General features: G+C 35.7%; 1 protein-coding gene across 1 annotated transcript in view; it reads left to right on the top strand.

Annotated features, from left to right (window-relative positions):
* The first annotated feature begins 6,484 nt into the window (after positions 1-6,484).
* Positions 6,485-7,500, top strand: part of LOC144960606 (uncharacterized) — a 9,255-nt gene continuing 8,239 nt past the window's right edge. Inside the window, exon 1 of the mRNA XM_078893832.1 lies at positions 6,485-6,609. The gene's annotated coding sequence lies outside the window, so the exon portion shown is untranslated. The remainder of the gene's footprint in view (positions 6,610-7,500) is intronic.

Below are 7,500 nucleotides of genomic sequence, written 5' to 3'. Positions count from 1 at the left end.
TTCCTATAGCGTGAAAAGCACACAATAGAAATTGCTTGGATATCAATCTATCGTTACAAAGAAAACATTGACCGCACACGGAGATTTAGCTCCGTCTTTTTGAGTGTGGAGCGACCAGTCTACCAACTGAATTCGCGTGTGATCCATCGTCTCAAAACGGTATTATGTCGGAAGGAACCATTTCCTGAAAGGCTGAATCCAATGTTAAACTGGTCAAAAATATAAGTTGTTGGCATAAGCAGACCCTAAAATATGGTTGCCATTTTCCTCACTAAATTATCTTAACTCAACACAAGTCTGATATTTTTTGCTACAAATTCAATTTTCAACATCAGAACCAATCCGAATTATTTAAGGTGAAGGATCACCTATTATACTATTTAGGGCACGGCGATAAGCGAGGACTCTTATCTCTTCTCTAATTAGGAGGCATGTGTTATGTAATTATCTCATGTCAACGATATCACGTGACAACAACAACAACAACTACAACAACTGCAACAACAACAACAACAACAACAACTACAATAAACAACAACAACAACAACAACTACAACAACTGCAACAACAACAACAACAACAACAACAACAATAACAACAACAACAACCTATGTGCTGACGTCACGATATCCTGTTTTCCATACAAATGTGACCATCTGATTCATAACGGTGTCGATACCAACAATATCGAGACGATGTTATTGTGAAAACTTGATTTTGTGTCTGGCTATGTGGTCTAGTGGTATGACACTCGCTTTCGGATCGGAAGGTCCTTGGTTCGAGCCTCGCTCGGCGCATAGTTGAGTCCTCGGAGAAGGCTCTTTACTCACATTATCTCCCTGTACTCAGGTGTAAAATTATTACCTGGCCGTTAACAGCATTGGCTCTGTCCAAAAGAAAAATGTAACAACGCCTAACAGGCGTCATGTCACGTCATACATGTTAACTATTGCTGTTGGCCAGGGACCCTTGTTGTGCTTTGAGCACGTTCAGTGGATATTGCCCTATATAAAAGATCAACTATGCTCTCACTTGGGTGCAACGTGGCCCAGCGGTACGGTCTTTGCTTAGTAAAAAAAAAATTAAAAAATTGAGCATTTATGTAGCGCAATATCCACTTAACGTGCTCAATGCGCTTTACAAGGGGTCCCTGGTCAACAGCAACATTTAACATGTAGGACGAGACATGACGCCTGTTAGGCGATATTACAATTTTTCGGACAAAGACAACGCTGTTAACGGCCAAGTACTCATTTTACACCTGAGTACGGTGAGAGAACGTGAGTAAAGAGTCTTTTCCAAGGACTCAACTATACGCCGAGCGAGGCTCGAACCCAGGACCTTCCGATCCGAAAGCGAGTGTCATACCACTAGACCACATAGCCGCACAAAAGTAGCAGAAAGGCACCGAGTTTGATTACCCAGCGCGGTGCTGTGTGACCTTAAGCATATAACCTCGCCCTAGCTCCATTTGTGGCGTTGCACTGCGGCAAACACATTTCTGGGCCTAGTTTAACATTGTGCCATTTTTTTGACATTTCCATTATGACAATGAGCCCATAATGAGCTGAGTTATCAGAACTGCAAATAAGTGCTCGTCGGTTGTATCACAACGAACATTTGTAAGGAGAAGGAACTTTTATGTAAAATTGGCAAATTCCAAAATCAGCCATTGAAGATTTTAAGTAAAAAATAAACATAAACATTATAGATCTTGAAGTGAAACCAAAAATATACATACGTTTTTGTTTTGATGAGAAGGGGGGGGGGAGGACGTGACTTAGCGGTACGATCTATGATTCGTTGCCAAAAGGTACCGAGTTCGAATACCCGCATCGTTGTGTGGTCTTCAGCTTGTCATCAACTCGTCCTAGCTCACTTTGCGGCCCTGCACTGCGGCTGACGGAGAATAGTCCCTTAAGACAAAATTCATCTTGAGGATGAATAAAGGGAATGTTTTTGTTTTTTTGTTTGTTTTTTTTTTAAATCCTGATTTTTCTAACGCTCAGTTGTTAGAGCAGTTTCTTCGCACTCAAAAGAAATAAGATCTATCCCGCTCGAGTGATGTTTAGAATTCTATTTGTTTATTTTCTTGAACCAAAGTCGACCTAACAGTGATTTGGTAGTTGAGACTTTTAGAGCTGGCGGAAAGTAGATTGCGATAGAATATCGTACTATCCGAAATGAATTTCAAAAATATAAATAGTTGTTCGTTTCACGTGAAATAAACCGGGATAAACTCCGGCTCCATTGAGCTAATGGCTCTGTTCGAAATTTAACAATTTTATACCTGATTCGAATAGGGTTGTAATTCAAATTAATCTCGCTTCCTCAAACAATTGACAATCGCCATCTTTTTTATTCATCCCTTCTTTCTTACACTAATGAAACCAAGGGACACATCTACAAACATATAACAACAGAAATCAAAAAGTATAACGAAGTCTATCGCTCTCTCTCTCTCTCTCTCTCTCTCTCTCTCTCTCTCTCTATATATATATATATATATATATATATATATATATATATATATATATATATATATATATATATATATATATATGAGCCAAGGTCAAAAGGTGCATATTTTTTTTCTCAAAATAAAAGTGACATGATAGTCCATTTATGTTTCTATATATGTAGCAAAAACCCTGTACTTCATGAATCAAAGGCCCTTTAGATAACGTTACGGTCAAACGCAGCATAATATCGTTAACAATGCTGGTGTCACCTCTGACCGGTGACACCAAAATGAGACAAAAAGCGCAATAACCAAATGATTTTTGTTAAGTATTAAACTTTATTTAGTAAGTTATAAACAAAAAGACACAATCAACAACAATCATAGTACAATAATATTACCAACTATTGGAGAAAATGTTTCTTTTTGGTGTCATCGGTCACAAGCAACATAGAATGCAAATATATTATTTCATAAAAATGTTTGTACATTAACAACAACAACAATATTGCATATGCTTATTACCAGCAATGTTCAGAAACTTTTGGAATAAAATGTTGGGAAATAATGTGACCAAAGCATATCTTATTTAGCGACATTGTGTCACTTGTGACATTAGACCGATGACACCATTACTTATGTCACAAGCAATACCAAATTGCAATTTCGACAATAAATCATTAATTTCAGTCAAACCAGTGTAATAACCACAGTTAAATATGGAATTTAATAATATTTCAGAAACCAAAGATTTCAAAAATAGAAATATACATGGAAATTAGAGCATTTGAATGTGACTTGTGACATAAGACCGGTGACACCATTACTTATGTCACAAGCAACACCAAATCTCACTTTCGTCCATAATACATCATTATTTTCAGTCAAAAAAGCACAATAACCTAATCTAAAATGAAATTCGATAATATTTTAAGAGACTAAATACTTGCAAATTGGAAATATGCTTAGATATTAGTAATACCATTGTTGCTATTACTTTGGTCCAAATCGGCACAAGAACAGAATTTTGCCTCAATAAATCAAGAATAGCAACTGAACACATGTAATATAGCCTGTTAAAATGTAATTCAATGACATTTCAAGCTTTGAAGAACATGAAAACAGAAATACATTAGAAACTTCAAACTTAAGTGTCACCTGTGACATTTTAACCAATGACACCAATGGTCACAAAAAGTACCAGAAGTCAAACAAACACTAGATAAATATCAGCCATGGTAATGAATTCATGTAACCATACCGTAACATCCGCCATACTGCTCAAATCTGCTAGTTTGTAGTAATTTAGTGTGTTAATAGTAAATCAAATCAAATTTCTTGACAACCCTTCTTTTATCTGGATTCGTCAAAAGCTTGAGTTTTGTCTTTTTCTTGATTAATACAACCCTGAAACATAAATAAATTAGAATTACAAGGAAATAATTAATTGTGTCAAAATCAGTCTTATGTGAGATGTCATAATATCATATTTGTAAATAGAATAACAGCTGAAAACATAATTTTTTGGTGGCACTTTGTGATATCCAATATCAAGTGTTGCTTGTGACAATGTAAAATAGCGATGACACCAAAGTTCAACTTACCTTTTCTGCCTGGAGCCACGCTGGAAAGGCAAATGAAAGTGCTGCACTTCAAAGACTGGTAAGAAGGGTGGATCAAAATTGCGAATCGCCATTTAACGAAACAAACTTCCACGTGTTCACGCATGCCGTGTTGCTTGTGACAAATGACACCAAAACCAATAAACCCCAATATCGGCAAAACGGTATACATTTACTCCAAGATTTGAATTCAGATAGTAAATCTATCCTTTTTTCTCATAATAAAACATTTTATAAACATTAAATATGAGCTTTAAAGTTTCGTGTCGAGTCTTAGTATTGTGCTGTGTTTGATGACACCAAAGGTCACAAGCAACACCAACTTTTAAAGAACTCTATATGAAACTTAAGCAGATATGTAACATACTGCAATTGCGTTTAAAAGTAAATTTTGACCTTGTACTATTAGTCAAATTTCAATCACGTGAGCTAAAACATCACATTTAATTTCTACATGATTTCTAAAAAGGTGATGCGGTGACCTCGTTTTAAGCACATGCCAAACAGCATTCAAATTAGACTTTCAAGTTGTTTATTTCATATACTGTTGAACAGAGTATGTTGAGCTATCTAATTTTATCTCTTCTTCATATTATCAATTGATTACAAGCATTAACCCAATGAAAACAGCCCCTAATTAAGTAAAAATCAAATTTTCTTAACACTGGTATCAGGCGGGCACCTTTTGACCTTGGCTCATATATATATATATATATATATATATATATATATATATATATATATATATATATATATATATATATATATATATATATATATTTATGAGTGTTGGTGGGTACTTGCAGGTACGAAAGTGCTCGATAATGGTGGTTAGAGCTAATATATAATGTAAATTTTCACTCACATTTTTGCCGAGACGACTCGTTTCTGTGTGTTTCTCACACTTCTTCAGTCGGCATAATCCATTTTGTCATGTCCGTAGAAAACTCCAAACTAAAGTTGTTTCGCTGTGTAGTGGTGATTAGTTTTGATGTGTGTTGTGATGTGCTCTCATGTTTATATTATGAGTGTGTGTGTGCGTGTGTGTGTGTGTGTGTTTGTATGTGTGTGTTTTTGTGCGTGTAGGTGTGTTGTGTGTTGTGTGTGTGTGATATTGTAGTGGAATGTGGTTGCGGCGGGGGGGGGGGGGGAGGGAAGAGGGGGAGGAGGGGTATAATGGGGTCGGGAGGGGGGGGGAGGGGGGGGAAGGGGGGGGGTATTTGGCCTTTTGCGTTTTAAGCTTGAATTTGTTAGAGTGTCTGCACATTGTCATCATTTCAGATCTTTTGTTTAAGGTGCTATTGTTTCTGTGGTTGTGCAGTAAAATCTCCAGTTTCTCTGTCAGGCATAAATTGCATTTTCTAGCACCGCATCTGTAGGGGCTGCTTTGCTTGACGACCCCCCAGGTTATTGTTGGTGTTTTTTGTGTGTTTATTTGTTCCCAATAGTGCATTGCTAATTTGGTGCTTTTTGCTTTGCTTTCATGTGTTATGGAGGCTTTGTGGTTGTTGTATCGTGTTTTGAATGGGGGTTCCTTTAAGAGGGCAATTGTCTTTCTTTCTGCAGTTACAGTTGTCTGCATTTGTATTGGTGTTGTTGGGTTCGGATATGATTTGTATGTTGTGGTTGGTAATGATCTGTTTCATGTTTTGTGCACAACTGTATATATATATATATACGAAATGAATTTCAAAAATATAAATATTTGTTCGTTTCACGTGAAATAAACCGGGATAAACTCCGGCTCCATTGAGCAAATTGCTCTGTTCGAAATTTAACAATTTTATATGGTTATGGTGGCTTTGTAGACTATGGCGCTTTTTTGGCAGTTTCCTTTAAGAGGGCAATTGTCTATATGTATATATATATATATATATATATATATATATATATATATATATATATATATATATATTTATCTATCTATCAATCTTTCTCTCTCTTTTTCTCTCTCTCTCTCGTGATTTCCCTCGGGCTCTAACGGACTTATGTTTACGATAAAGATCTAAACAAAAGTGTATGAAAGGTGCCTGACAAAGAAAGACATACATATACAAGAAGAAAACAAACCTCGACTGAGGATCGAACCTCAGACCTTCTGATTACCGGTCAGACGTGGTATCATTCCATCACAGAGGGACAATTTTAATACCGTCCTTATTCTTCCCAAGGATTCGCGTTTTACGCTGAGGGACAATTTTGATACCTTCCTTATTCTTCCCAAGGATTCGCGTTTTACGCTGTGAACCCTCGCTGCTTGCATCAAACAACACATACATTGAACACGAAAGGACAGAGACTATAATCTATTTTACGCTTCGACACGATACCGGATCTTGGGAAGGGTTACAGATGATTCTTAATTGTCTTATATCTTTGTCACCAGGTCACGTCGTATGCTGGGCTATATTAGATAGGACCAGCCATTTGTTTGCGAGTCTTTGACGTGTGCTTGTACCATGGTTGAGGCAATTAAACTTATTCTTTTTCTCACTTCACTTTTCGCTTTTGGTCTTTACGTACAAGGTAAGTATATATTCTTAATGAAAACAATTTGAATATTAAAAAAATATTCACATGTAGGCTACATACGGCCATAATCCGGGAAAAAAAACAATTATTTAAAATTTTGATCAGAAGTCAATTTTAATACTAAAAGTTATTCACACACTACGTGCATATTACTGTAGTAATACAGAAAGAAAATAATTATGTATCAAATTTGTTGGCCAAAAAAATAATCTCAATACTCAAATATATTCAAATACGTACATGCAATCATAATAGGAAAGATAAAAAAGTGCATCGTATTTAAAATTATGGCCCAAAATAATCTTAATACTCAAGATGTTTCACATACGTACATACGTCTAAAATACGGAATGAAAAAACAACATATTACACATTTTGGTAAGAAAAATATTCTTGAAATGTTGCACCATTAAAACAACCCCCAATTCACTTATAACTCTCATAACTGGATCATATGAATCTAAACCTTCCTTTATTATCCATGTTTAATGATGAAGATTTTGACATAAACAAAAACATAAAGGTGACAATTCAGCAGTGATCTAAAAGATATGTAAATAAATCTAAAGTGGACACAGATGTAACTTCCGGTGGTAAGTTATTCAATTCTGTGATGGTTCTCGGGTAAAATGAGAATTTTCCATGGTCCTGGAACTGGAAAATTGTGTGGGAACTGATTTTTTTTCTTTTGTCCTCGTGTGTGTGTGTTTGTGTGTGTGTGTGTGTGTGTGTGTGCGGGTATGATTGTATATATATATATATATATATATATATATATATATAATGTGTGTGTGTGTGTGTGTGTGTGTGTGTGTGTTTCTCTGTGCTTTATTTTGTTTTTGTTCTTGTTTTTGTTGGGTATTTTTTTTAAGTAGGGTTTTTTTA

The sequence above is a fragment of the Berghia stephanieae genome, chromosome 15 (genome assembly GCF_034508935.2).
Source record: "Berghia stephanieae isolate SIO BIC M18660-M18661 chromosome 15, UCSD_Bste_1.3, whole genome shotgun sequence".
Taxonomy (NCBI): Eukaryota; Metazoa; Mollusca; class Gastropoda; order Nudibranchia; family Aeolidiidae; genus Berghia; species Berghia stephanieae.
The sequence above is the reverse complement of the archived record's forward strand: the minus strand, read 5'-3'. Positions and strand labels throughout refer to the sequence as shown.